Raw genomic sequence first — 12,069 nt, forward strand, 5'->3', positions numbered from 1 at the left:
AGTGTCTCGGAGTTCCTATAGGCATACAGGGGTCTATTTCCCACTATTGATTTAATTTCCGGCATTGCTAACAAAATGGGCCAATTTTTCTCAATTATATTACATATAGCTCTTGTATTTAAATTGTAAGTAGTGAGATATTTGGTTTCCATTGCTCACACCAAGTAAAGGAGGAGAAGTTTGGCCAGCCGTTTGTATTTACCATTCAACATGGAGATCGAAGCACGAGCAGAAAGGAACCTAATGAGCAGATTGCTTCGACAAGAAGAAAATCCATTGCTGAAACTAACATTTACTCAGGACCCCCCCCCCCAGGTAACCGTTGGCCGGGAGGAGGGGGATTTTAAGCAGAAATTAATTATTTTAGAAAGAAAAGTGCATTCCTACAAGCAACTCCAATGGCAACGGTTAAGCTTTCAAGCTTATTTGGAGTTGGGTATTGTTCCACGTGGACTTAGAATTCTTAAGATGCCTTCCTATGCTAATACTTATAATGACCTTTTAGTTCAATGGCAACAGCTAAATCTTAAATTAAGCGCGGACTACATGCGCCTTATGAATAACTTCTTTGAACCTATAGAAACCAAGCTTGTGGAGGAAATAGAAAGTTTGGAGAATGAACTGGTTACTATGTCATGCTTTAAAGATTTGTCTGATATGTATCAAACAGTCCTGGATCGTTTGTATGCTCTAGATAAGAGGTTATAACAAACAAAAAAGAATAAAATTCAAAGGGACATTAATGATTTAAAAAAATAGCCATATCTTTTCTTGGCTGAGAAATAATAATACTTCTGTGTATCAGAAAGAAAAGAAAATAGATCCAAGCAGTAAAAAAACTAGTCTATTGGACCAGTTTGATACTTTTGACGAACATTTGGCATTAGTAGAAAATCTAACCAACGTTAACTTCCACAGTAAAGACAAACCCAGCCCCTCTATGCAAGCATCCAATCAAGGGCAGAGTTTGTCTAATAAAAGAAGAGATAATGAGGCGGCAGATTCTCTACCTCCCACTGGTGACGTCACGATAGATAACGCTGTGCGACCGAAAGTAAAGGAAGTGATGACAATCAATGCGTCTACTCGTACGAAGGAAATATTAAAAGAAGGAACGCCACAAAAAGAAATAACCATCTACTCTCCTTTTCAGCTAAAACAACCCGAAAAAGTCCCCCTGCAAATAACAACCAAGAATACCTCATCACAACGACAATCGCAACAGTTGATTACTGACTTCAAAAGGAAGAATGGCAGTCCGTTGATTCAGAGCAAGGTGGTGAAGCGAGTGAACAATTAACCATTAATACAGGGATGCTAAACTATGGAACTGGATATAGCCCTAGGGACAAGAGAACTAGAATTATTGTACAACGGCATGACATTGAGCGTTATGCATTGCTGAATGAAGGTACTGTAAATCTTTCAAATTTTGTACTGGATAAATTTCACCTGAATGTTTTAAAGAAAGGTTTGAAATTTATTCCGAATATGTCCGATGATATTGTGCAAGCTGTAATGGACTTAAAGTTATTTGTTAGAAAAGTTAGTTTAAAATTAATATTTAAAGGTAATGATAAACAAATGTCTAAGTGTAGGAAATTGAGTTTGTTTTCACCAATACTGTGTCCCATTTTGGCAGCTTCTTCAAGTATCACTGAGAATGAGTTAAGAATGTTGTATAATAAAAGATATAGAATAATATTATATAATCTAACCTACTTTGAATATAAGGCAATGAAGGATCTACAAGAGAATGAAACTATAATCATTAAACAGGCAGATAAAGGGGGAGCAGTTGTCCTGATGGATAGAGTTTGGTACATGATGCAATTTAAAGATTTTCTAAGTGATACATCTACTTTTTAAAAAATTACTTATAATGAAGTCAATAAGCATATAACAAATATTAATATGGCAATATATGAGTTACAGCTTAGTAACGATATAGATATTGAGTTGTTTAATTTTTTAACAGTACCTTGTCCCAGAATTCCACAAATTTATGGTATCCCTAAAATTCATAAGGAACTGTTAAATCCCCCACTATGACCAATTGTCTCAGGTGGAGGTTGGATTACATAACCCATTTCGAAATATCTTCAGACAGTCCTAGGGCAGTATTTAAGTAAATGTGTTACAGTATTAAAGGACACTAATAGTTTTTTGCAAGAATTGTATAGTTGGTCAATGGGAGATAAAGAAGGAAATTATATTTTTGTAACATTGGATATAACTTCATTATTTACAGTTATTCCAAACGAATATGGAGTAAATGCCATTAGGAATTTTTTATTGAATGAAATTAAAATGCATGCTATAGAAATAGAGAACATCTGCTCTTTGCTTGATTTAGTTCTGATGAACAATATTTTCCTATTTGATGGTGATCCTTATTTACAGTTAACAGGTGTAGCAATGGGTACATCCATAGCTAACACTTATGCTAATATAGTTTTATATGAATGGGAGAAAAAGGTCATTTTTAATGGTAACAATTGAGTAAATTTGAACGTGAAATTTTACAAACGGTTCGATGATTGTTTTTTGTTGTGGGGAGGTAATAAGATGGAATTAAATGATTTTATAAAGTACCTTGATGGAACTACGCACTTTTTAAAATTTAAGATGACTGACTCTGAACTGGGTATAAACTTTTTAGATGTATATGTGTATAAGAATGGTAACACACTAGAATCCACCATATACAAAAAGGAAGTAGATGCATGTAGGTATCTTAATAGGAAAAGTATGCATGCACCGCATACCTTTAAAGGCATAGTGAAAGCCCAACTAATAAGACCCAGTAAATTGAACACTCTAGATGTTAAATTTGAGGAACAAGTAAAGGAAATGAAACAGGATTTTTACAATAGTGGCTATTTAGAACATATGATAAATAAGGAATATGAAGATGTTACAAAGGAAAGTTCCAACAAGTATAAACCTATACTTAGTGGGGGATTACAGGGTGATGGTAAACAAAAAAATGGGGAAGAGAAAGTGAGTTATCTCACTACTTACAATTTAAATACAAGAGCTATATGTAATATAATTGAGAAAAATTGGCCCATTTTGTTAGCAATGCTGGAAATTAAATCAGTAGTGGGAGATGGACCCCTGTATGCCTATAGGAACTCCGAGACACTTAAACAGAAGCTCTGTTATAAAGACTTTAAACAAATGAATAAATGAAAGCAAAAAAGAATAGGCACAGTTAAGTGCTATAATTGCACATGTTGCGAAGACCTATATGAGGGTGAACATAGTTTTATACACCCCACTAGTAAAAAGGCTTACAATATTAATGCCCTAACTTATTGTAATATAATGCAAATTGTCTATTTAGCCACCTGTAATAACTGTACTTCATTTTATGTAGGAAAAACTACACGGAGACTGAAGGATAGAATTATAGAGCATAAGTCAGAAATAAGAAGGAAGTTACTGACAAATGCTCTAAGTAAGCATATTATAGAAAAGGGAGAAAGTCATAAATTTAGCTTTAGAGTTATGTCACATGTAGAAATGGGAGTGAGAAAGGGAGATATGAATAATATGTTGGAATTAAAAGAATATGAGTGGATAATCAGGTTACAGGCAGATGTAAAACCAGGCTTAAATAATGCTGTTAGTCTTAAACCAGTCCTATTGAAAAAGCAAAGAGAAAGACTTTGATATAATATTTTTAAATAATATCTACATTCTGATAGAGTATATTTATTTAGATAATGGTTTTTAAATTAAGATATGTAGTAATGTAATTTAAGTTAATGTATGCTATTTAGAAGTGTTCATGTAGTGTAATTTATTTTTGTAACAAGTTATATCTTTTTAAATAACTAGGCTGGCTACATCGTGTGATTAATTGATTCCTCTATTTAAAGTTCTATAAATTAACTGTTTAATGTGTACTGATGAAGGGTGTATTCCCGAAAGCTTTGCTACATAAAGTTTTGGTGTGTTTAGTTGCCGTTTCTTAGTAATTTGTTTTAAAACACAAATTTTTCCCAGAGGTTTCACCTGTGTCCCTCATTGACAGGGGCGGCAGGTGCTGATTGAGGTTTCTTTTTTGGGGATAAACTCTTGGCTAGGCTTGTAAGGGGCCAAGGACCATTAGCCTAGTAATCTCATATGATCCATATATGATCCAGTTTTGTCGGTTCCAGTTTCAGCACCGACAACCACTTCAGCACCGATCCCTGTGTCAGTGCAGACACTGACATCGGCACCGATGACTTCTTCGGTGCAGACTGCAGTAGTTCAGTCTTTCTCTGCAACGTTTTCCTCGGTGCGGTCAGATGAGATGGGCACCAAGTCCGCCTCTTTTGTGGACAGGCCTGTTTCTCCCTCAGTCTCTGTGAGGTCCACTAGAAGCCTTTCTGAACATGATGTGTTGCGTCTTGTGGACCAGGCATTCTTGGCCAGAGGTATTCCACCCCTCAGGAACTATCCTTCCTTGCGAGGTGATCACCCATCTCCACAGACACCTTCTTATTCTCCTCCTTCATTGCCTTTGAAGTTCATGGATATAATACAGTCTTCCCCTTCTGCGGTTCCCTTTGTGGAGCTCATTAAGGAACCACAGTTGCCTTCGTGGCAGGAAAGTTTTGCTACAACCCAGGATATCAGCTGTGACATGCATAGCTTGCTGCTCCACAGCCATCCAGGGACTCCGGGTCGGCAGGCTGAGCCACTTAGGGGAGGAGTGCCCCCTATCCTAGACATACACTCCTCTCTGGGTGAACCAGCCTTCCAACTAATGGAGAAGGCTTTCGCTGCTGCTGTCAATATCGGACCGTCTATACCTCCGCCCTCCTCTGGTACACTGGTTTCACAAGTCGCACCTAGCGGACACTGGGTGCAAGGGCTTCAGGACATATTCCCTCAGGAATCCCCCTTTCCGTTGTCTTCCCCAGCTTCTCCCACTGAGGAGGTCCACCGGAAAAGTTTGTGTAAGAGGAAGCACATGGACTCCACAGAGGAGTCCCTCACCGAAGACACAGATTTCGATGAGGGGGAAGGATCCCCTTGGTCACCCTCTGAGGTATGCTTTGGTGATATCCTCGAAATCCTGAAACAGAGAGGTAACTGGCAGTCCTCTAATCCGACCCCTGAGGAATCTGTGTTCCTGCAGGCCTTTCGCGCCCGACCCCCTACCTCCTGTGTTACTCCACCTGCCGATGAACTTGTCAAGTTCATTGTGCAGCGTGCTTGGAAGGCCCCTGATACCGTCAAAGCTATTCCCCGGAGGCCAGATAAGATCTTGTACCCTCCTGCTTCTGATCCCCATTGGTCCAAAGGTTTTCCTGTACATGCTTTGGTGGTGGCTGCCACAACAAAAAAGGATCTGGCAGAAGAAGAAAGCCAGACTGTCCATCCGCCTAACAGGGAGTCCCAGGCCCTAGACAGAATAGGGAAGCGCACCGTTGCTTCAGTGACCTTTGCTATCGGGTCCCTGAATTATATGGCACATTTTACCAGGCTTCAAAGGGATCTGGTTTCTGAGCTCTCTGAATCCATGGCTGGTGCAGTGTCTGATGAGGTCCGTGACAAAGTGGACTCTCAGCTGGCCACCATTGAGTCTATATCTAACTCCTCTATGCGATGGATATCTCATGCATCAGAAGGAGCACCTAGAGTGGAGGGTTCAGCTGCGGTCCTGAGACGAAACGCCTGGAAGCGCTTGTGCAACTTCGCGGAACCTTTTAAGTCTTCCTTTTTTAATGCCCCCCATTGAGCCCTTCTCGTTGTTTGGGCCCAAAGTTAAAAGCACACTGGCCAGATGTGAACAGGACGGTACGACCCTTTCTGCCGTAGGTGTCCATTATTCTTCCCCTCAACGTGCTTTCTCCCGAAACCAAAAGAGTGGGAAGATATGGTTCAAGAAATCTCAGGGTCCTTTCCGCGTCACACAGGCCGAGTTCTCCCCGAGAGGCAGAGGGGGAAACTCACAGGGAAGACGCTCCTTTCGGGGCAGAGGGGGACCGCGTAACCAGGGTTCCAGGGATTCTTTCTTTGGTCAATCCTACCAGCGCGCCTGAAGAGCAGCCCAACTCCTTTCCTCTGGAGGTGGTTGGGGGACGTTTCTCTTATACCCTTCTGCCTGGCTAACCATCACCACCAATTGTTGGGTACAAAGTATCATAACCAGAGGTTATCATATCCCCTTCGATCTTTGTCCCATCCCTTCAGAAAATCTTCCCGACGTACCACTCAGTCAAAGGGAAGAAGCAGCACAAGAGATAGAAAAGCTGCTAAGAAAAAGAGTCATCCAAATAGTCCCTCCAGACCAGATAGGATCCAGATTTTACTCAAGACTATTTTTGGTGCCAAAGAAAACTGGGGACTGGAGATCAATTGTGGATCTCAGTGTATTGAACAAGTTTGAGAGAGTACAAAAATTCCGGATGGTCACTATACAGTCTATCCTCCTGCTTTTGGAAAAAGATGATTGGATGTGCTCTATAGATCTTCAAGATGCGTACTACCACATAAAGGTGGACAGGCCATCAAGAATATTTCTGCACTTCCGTGCGGGAGCCAGTCACTACCAGTTCAGAGTACTGCCCTTCGGACTCTACAGCCCCCAGAGTGTTCACAAAGTGTATGGCAGTTGTCACAGCTCACTTGCAACAAGGATTCCATGTGTTTCCATACCTAGACGACTGGCTCATTTCCGCTCCCACCAGACATCTACTGGAAAAAACCCTGGCATACTCTCTCCTCACTGCTCAAAGGCTAGGCATAACCATAAACTGGCAAAAATCCAATCTCACCCCATCTCAGTCGACAGAATTTGTAGGGGTTATCTTGGACACAAAAAACTGCAGAGCTGCTATTCCAGAGCACAGAATTTTAAGGATAAAGCAACAACTAATTCCAGTCCTTTCAAAGGAAAAATCCACGTCTCACTCGGTTCTACACCTGTTGGGTTCCATGGCAGCCTCCATCACCATTGTTCCCCTGGCCAGGTTTCACATGAGGCTTCTACAATGGCTACTGCTCACCCAATGGTATCCTTTTCAGCATCCTCTTTCAGCCATGATTCGAGTAACCCACAGGTGCAAACAGGATTTAAATTGGTGGATGACACACGATCTCTCACAATTGTCTCGCCCCTTCTCCCCCCAGCAAACCAAGGCCACAGTGACCACGGACGCCTCCCTGATGGGGTGGGGGGGGGAGCTATGTAAGGGACAGACAGTCCAAGGCACTTGGTCCAAACTGGAGGCCCATCTGCATATAAATGTTCTAGAGCTAAGGGCGGTGCTTCTGGTGTTGCAAGCATTCCATCCCCTGCTGCCATCTGGGACAATTGCGATTCAATCAGACAACATGGCGGTGGTCTGGTACATCAACAAGCAAGGTGGAACCAAATCTTACCCCCTTTGTCAAGAGGCCATGAGGATATAGCAATGGGTGATGGCTACAAACTGTTTTCTTCTAGCAACACACATTCCCGGGTGTTCCAAAATGATAGCAGACAGACTCAGCAGGTGCATTCTTCAACCTCACGAGTGGTCCCTGAATCCCTTTGGAGATCTTCCACTGCAGGGGCTGTCCTTGCTGCGACCTCTTTGCATCCCCGACCAGCTACAAATGCAGCAGCTACTGCGCCCTGATTCCCCCTCCGGGACAGTCACCCAGGAACGCTCTAGTCCACGATTGTCCCTCGGGTCTTCTTTACGCATTTCCACCCTTTCCCCTCATTCCCCAGTTTCTGAAGAAAGCCCATCGATTGAAGAGCAAGGTGATCCTCATAGCACCATATTGGCCTCAACAGATTTGGTTCCCCTTCCTTTGGCCTCACCTAATAGATTGACCATGGATTCTCCATCCAACCCCAGAGTTGATCTCACACCCACAGAAACTGATTCATCCCAACTTGAACAGCCTGAAGCTCACGGCTTGGCTACTCCAATTCCCTTGATTGCCTGGTATGTGATATTCTCATTGCTTCTCATAAGTCTTCTACTAGAATTACTTATCTGAGCAAGTGGAAAAGATTTACCTGTTGGCTGAAAGATAAACAAGTAGACCCCTTTTCAGCACCAGTGTCGATAATACTAGACTATCTGGCCGACCTGTTTCAATCGGGTCTGTTGGCCTCTACCATTAGAGTTCATTTGGCTGCAATTTCTAATTTTCATGAGGGTGTCCAAGATTCCTCTCATGTTCCATAAATTGTGCAAGACCTTCATAAAAGGTGTGAATCATCTGAAGCCACCTTTTAGAGAACCTATTCAATCATGGGATTTATCATTAGTTCTACAAGCTCTGACAGTGTCACCTTTCAAACCAGCCTCTTCTTGTGACCTCAAGTATTTGTCATGGAAAACCTTGATCTGAAGAAGTTAACTTCATTTGATCAGCATCCTGTGGGTCATGGATCCGACACGGATCCGAGCCGTCAGCATACCAAGCAAAAGGATCCGATCTCCAAGCTCCTCCCCCTTACCCACACTACACTGCAACCTCCTTCCAATCCTCAGATCTCGTTTGCCGTGGCTTTGCCAAGCACGGGATTCTTAGAGCTGCAGGCAAGTGTAGCATTTTTTACTACAAAATTTCTCTTTTAGTCTGCTTTTTTTCTGTGTGTGCGTGTATTTTAGTACTTTTCTTCAGGTGTTCATTCTCTCTAGCCTTTATCTCCCCCTACAACTTTGGTAGTTGTCCATCCCTTAGTAGGCCCCTTTCTTTCCCTCTTTCAGGTGCGTGTGTGTGTCTCTAGTATGGCTGAAAGTCATAAAGTGACTTTTCCAAGTGCTCTGAGTGTGGCGATAAGCTGTCGCCAGCGGATGGTCACACTCAGTGCGTGATTTCCTTGGGGGTTCCGCACCTTTCTTCGGGCTGCCAGATTTGTGCGGCCTTCAACCCCCGGGCCTTACGGGATAGGAGGAGCAAGCTGATTCTGGCGGGTCTTCTACCCGCGTAATCAGCTTCCTCTCCTTCCCTCTCTGTAGCGACAGCCGTGGCTGCGGCTGCCCAGCCAACCGGCCTTCTTCCCATCTGGGACTCACTCTCCCACCTTGTCTCAGGGAGAACGAGAGGCCAAGAAGGATAGAAAAGAGAGAAGGGAGAGAGAGAGAGAGAGAGAGAAAGAAGCCGCAAGCGGCAGGCCGAATTGGACCCCTCGGCCCCTCCCGCTAAAGTGGTCTCTTCCCCATTGAGAGTGTCCAAGCCTTCTTCCCCACGGCTCCGTTCGCCACGTTTCTCCCTGGAGCCAGAGGAGGAGACCCAACCAGCTATGAGGTTGTCGTCGCGTCGGCCCTTCGGCAGCTTCCTCCAGGTCTACTTGCAGCATCTCTGAGGCAGATATGGACCGGATGATGCGTCAGTTCTTGCAAACTCAGCTGCAGATAGGGGTGTTGCTGCCCCCCCGGGGGGGGAGTTCAGCTCCACTGTTCACCCCCGATACCTCCTTCTCTGATCCACCACTGGATTTCGGATTCAAGGAGCCCCGGAGCCAGGGTGTCGGCGCCGATGGGTATTACTACCTCGACGCCGGCCATGCCCTTGAGCTTATCGGATCCGCTTTCGGATCTGAGCTCTCAGAGCCGAAAGCTGGGCATCTGATCCGGGGGGGGTGAGTGTGTCTTCGGCTCCTTTGCGGTCGGAGCACACCATTCTCTCTGGCCAGACCACTTCGGCTACGGCACCGATCCCCTCATCGGATTCCGAAGGCCCCAGCCACCTGTCTTAGAGAGGCCGGTTCCCCTTCGGCATTCAACGTGGTGGAGAGGGTTCTCTCTGGAGGATCGAGACCCCTCACTCTTTCCTCAGAGCCCGCCCCCGCTCCCTCGCAGCTCACTTTGTCCTCCATCATCCAGTCCCCCCAGGGACAGCCTGTGTTGTTGATGCCCCAGCCAGTTCACCTGGAGGAACATGAATCCATTGGTGAGCTCCCATCGGACAGTCCCCCCAAGCAAGGAAGTCCTTCACAAACGCCTGTGCAAAAGGAGGCACTTGGACTCCCCTGAGTCCCTCACCGAGGATACCGATTTGGAGGAAGGGGAGGGTTCCCCAAATCACCCCCCGACATCTCCTTTGGCGACATTATGGAAATTCTCCTTCAAAGGTTGGGTGGTCCACCCAAAAACCGTCCTCGGACGAGTCGGTATTGCTGGAGGTGTTCAACACAGGCCTATCTACCTCTTGAGTGTCTCCCCCAGCCGACCTCCTGGTCGACCTGATTACCACCAGGGCATGGAAGGAGCCGGACACTGTAGAGCCGATACCCAGAAGGCCCGATAAGATTCTTAGTCCCCCTGCAGACAGAGCTTCATGGAGCAAGGGTTCCCCGGTTGATGAAATGGTGGTGGCAGTGGCCACCAAAAAGGAACTCTCCCAGGAAAGTTCTTCGGTCCATCCCCCTGACAAGCAGTCCCGGGCAGTGGACCGCATTGGAAAGCAAAGTTTTGCTTCAGCTACCTTCTGTATAAGGGCGCTGAATTACTTGGCCCATGTAATCAGACTGCAGCGGGACCTGGTCAAAGAGTACGCTGAGTCTCCCCCAGAGTCCATGTCGGCCAAGGATAAACGGACTTTCTCAGCTCGTGAGCACTCTCAAGTCAGTGTCTAATACTTCTGTGCAGCTACTTTCCCATGCCACGGAGGGAGCCGCTAGAGGTAGCGGGTCTAGCATCACCTTAAGGCATCATGCCTGGCTTTGACTTTGCGATTTCTCCGAACCCTTCAAGGTGTCCTTTGCGATTGCACCCTTTGATGGGTCGACCCTCTTTGGGAAGACCATCCGCGAGACGCTGGTCCAGAGCGAGAAAGATAGGAAAATGCTGTCAGCATCGGAATCCGCTTCTCTACCCCTCAAAGGTCTTTTTCCAGGAACCAGAGAGGGCAGAAGAAGATTTGGTTCCGGAAATCTCAGCAGGCCCGGAATGCTCAGGACTCCTCTCCCCCAGAGGCAGAGGGGGACAAGGTGGACGCTGGCCCAGAGGCAGAGGGGGACCAAAGAACTTCAGGTCACTGGAACCCTTTTCCGACCGACCCACGCAGCAGCCCTGAGGGGTTGCCTGACTGCTCCTCTCTGGAGCCAGTCGTGGGGTGTTTTTCGAGGTACCTGGCTCAATGGGAGTCCATCATGACAGATCGCTGGGTGCTTCAGATAATATCCAGGGGCTGTTCAGTCCCCTTCATAAACAAGCCCCCTTACTCAAGGCGCCTCCCAGATGTTCCACCCACTCAAAGGGAGGCCGCGGCTTTGGAAATAAAAAAGCTGTTAGAAAAAAGAGCCATCCAGCATGTGCCCCCAGACCAGTCTGGATCAGGCACCTACTCCAGGTTCTTTCTGGTGCCAAAAAAGACATGGGACTTAAGGTCGATTCTCGACCTGTCAACAGTGAACCTTTTCGTTGCCAGGTCGAAATTCCGGGTTGGTCATGATACAATCCATCCTGACCCTCTTGCAGGAGGAGGACTGGATGTGCTCCATAGACCTCAAGAATGCGTACTACCATATTCTCATGCACAGACGGTCCAGGAGGTTTCTCCGCTTTTGGCTAGGGGCCAGTCATTACCAGTTTAGGGTCCTACCCTTCGGTCTCACCACAGCCCCCAGGGTGTTCACCAAGGTCATGGCAGTTGCAGTGGCCCACCTGAGGCTCCAGGGCATGCAGGTCTTTCCCGTACCTAGACTGGCTCCTCACCGTCCGCACCAGGCATCTTCTTTCTCTAGCCAGGGATTTCTTCCTCCGGATGTCACCCCGGTTGGGGATAACCATAAATGTCAAGAAGTCTTTCCTCCAGCCTGTTCAAGTGTTATACTTCATAGAGGCCAGGATAGATACCCTCCAGGCCAGGGCCTTCCTAACATCAGACAGACTTCACAGCATGATTCTGCATGTGCTAGCCCTCTTTCAGTCCCCTGCTCCCCCAGCAGAATTAGTCCTGATAGCTTTGGGGTCCATGGCGGCAGCGATCAATCTGATTCCTTATGATCATCTGCACATGAGGGTTCTACAGTGGACGTTGCAAGTCCAATGGTCTGTTCTACACCGCTCTCTAGACTTCCCGATTCCCCTCAGCAGGGTTTGCAGGAACTCCCTCATG

At 45.8% G+C, this 12,069-nt stretch overlaps 1 protein-coding gene across 1 annotated transcript in view; it reads left to right on the forward strand.

Annotated features, from left to right (window-relative positions):
* Positions 1 to 12,069, forward strand: part of CPLANE1 (ciliogenesis and planar polarity effector 1) — a 4,248,669-nt gene that overhangs the window by 3,722,584 nt on the left and 514,016 nt on the right. The window lies entirely within an intron of this gene.

Source organism: Protopterus annectens, chromosome 1.part0 (genome assembly GCF_019279795.1).
Source record: "Protopterus annectens isolate FY-2018-M chromosome 1.part0, PAN1.0, whole genome shotgun sequence".
Classification (NCBI taxonomy): domain Eukaryota; kingdom Metazoa; phylum Chordata; order Ceratodontiformes; family Protopteridae; genus Protopterus; species Protopterus annectens.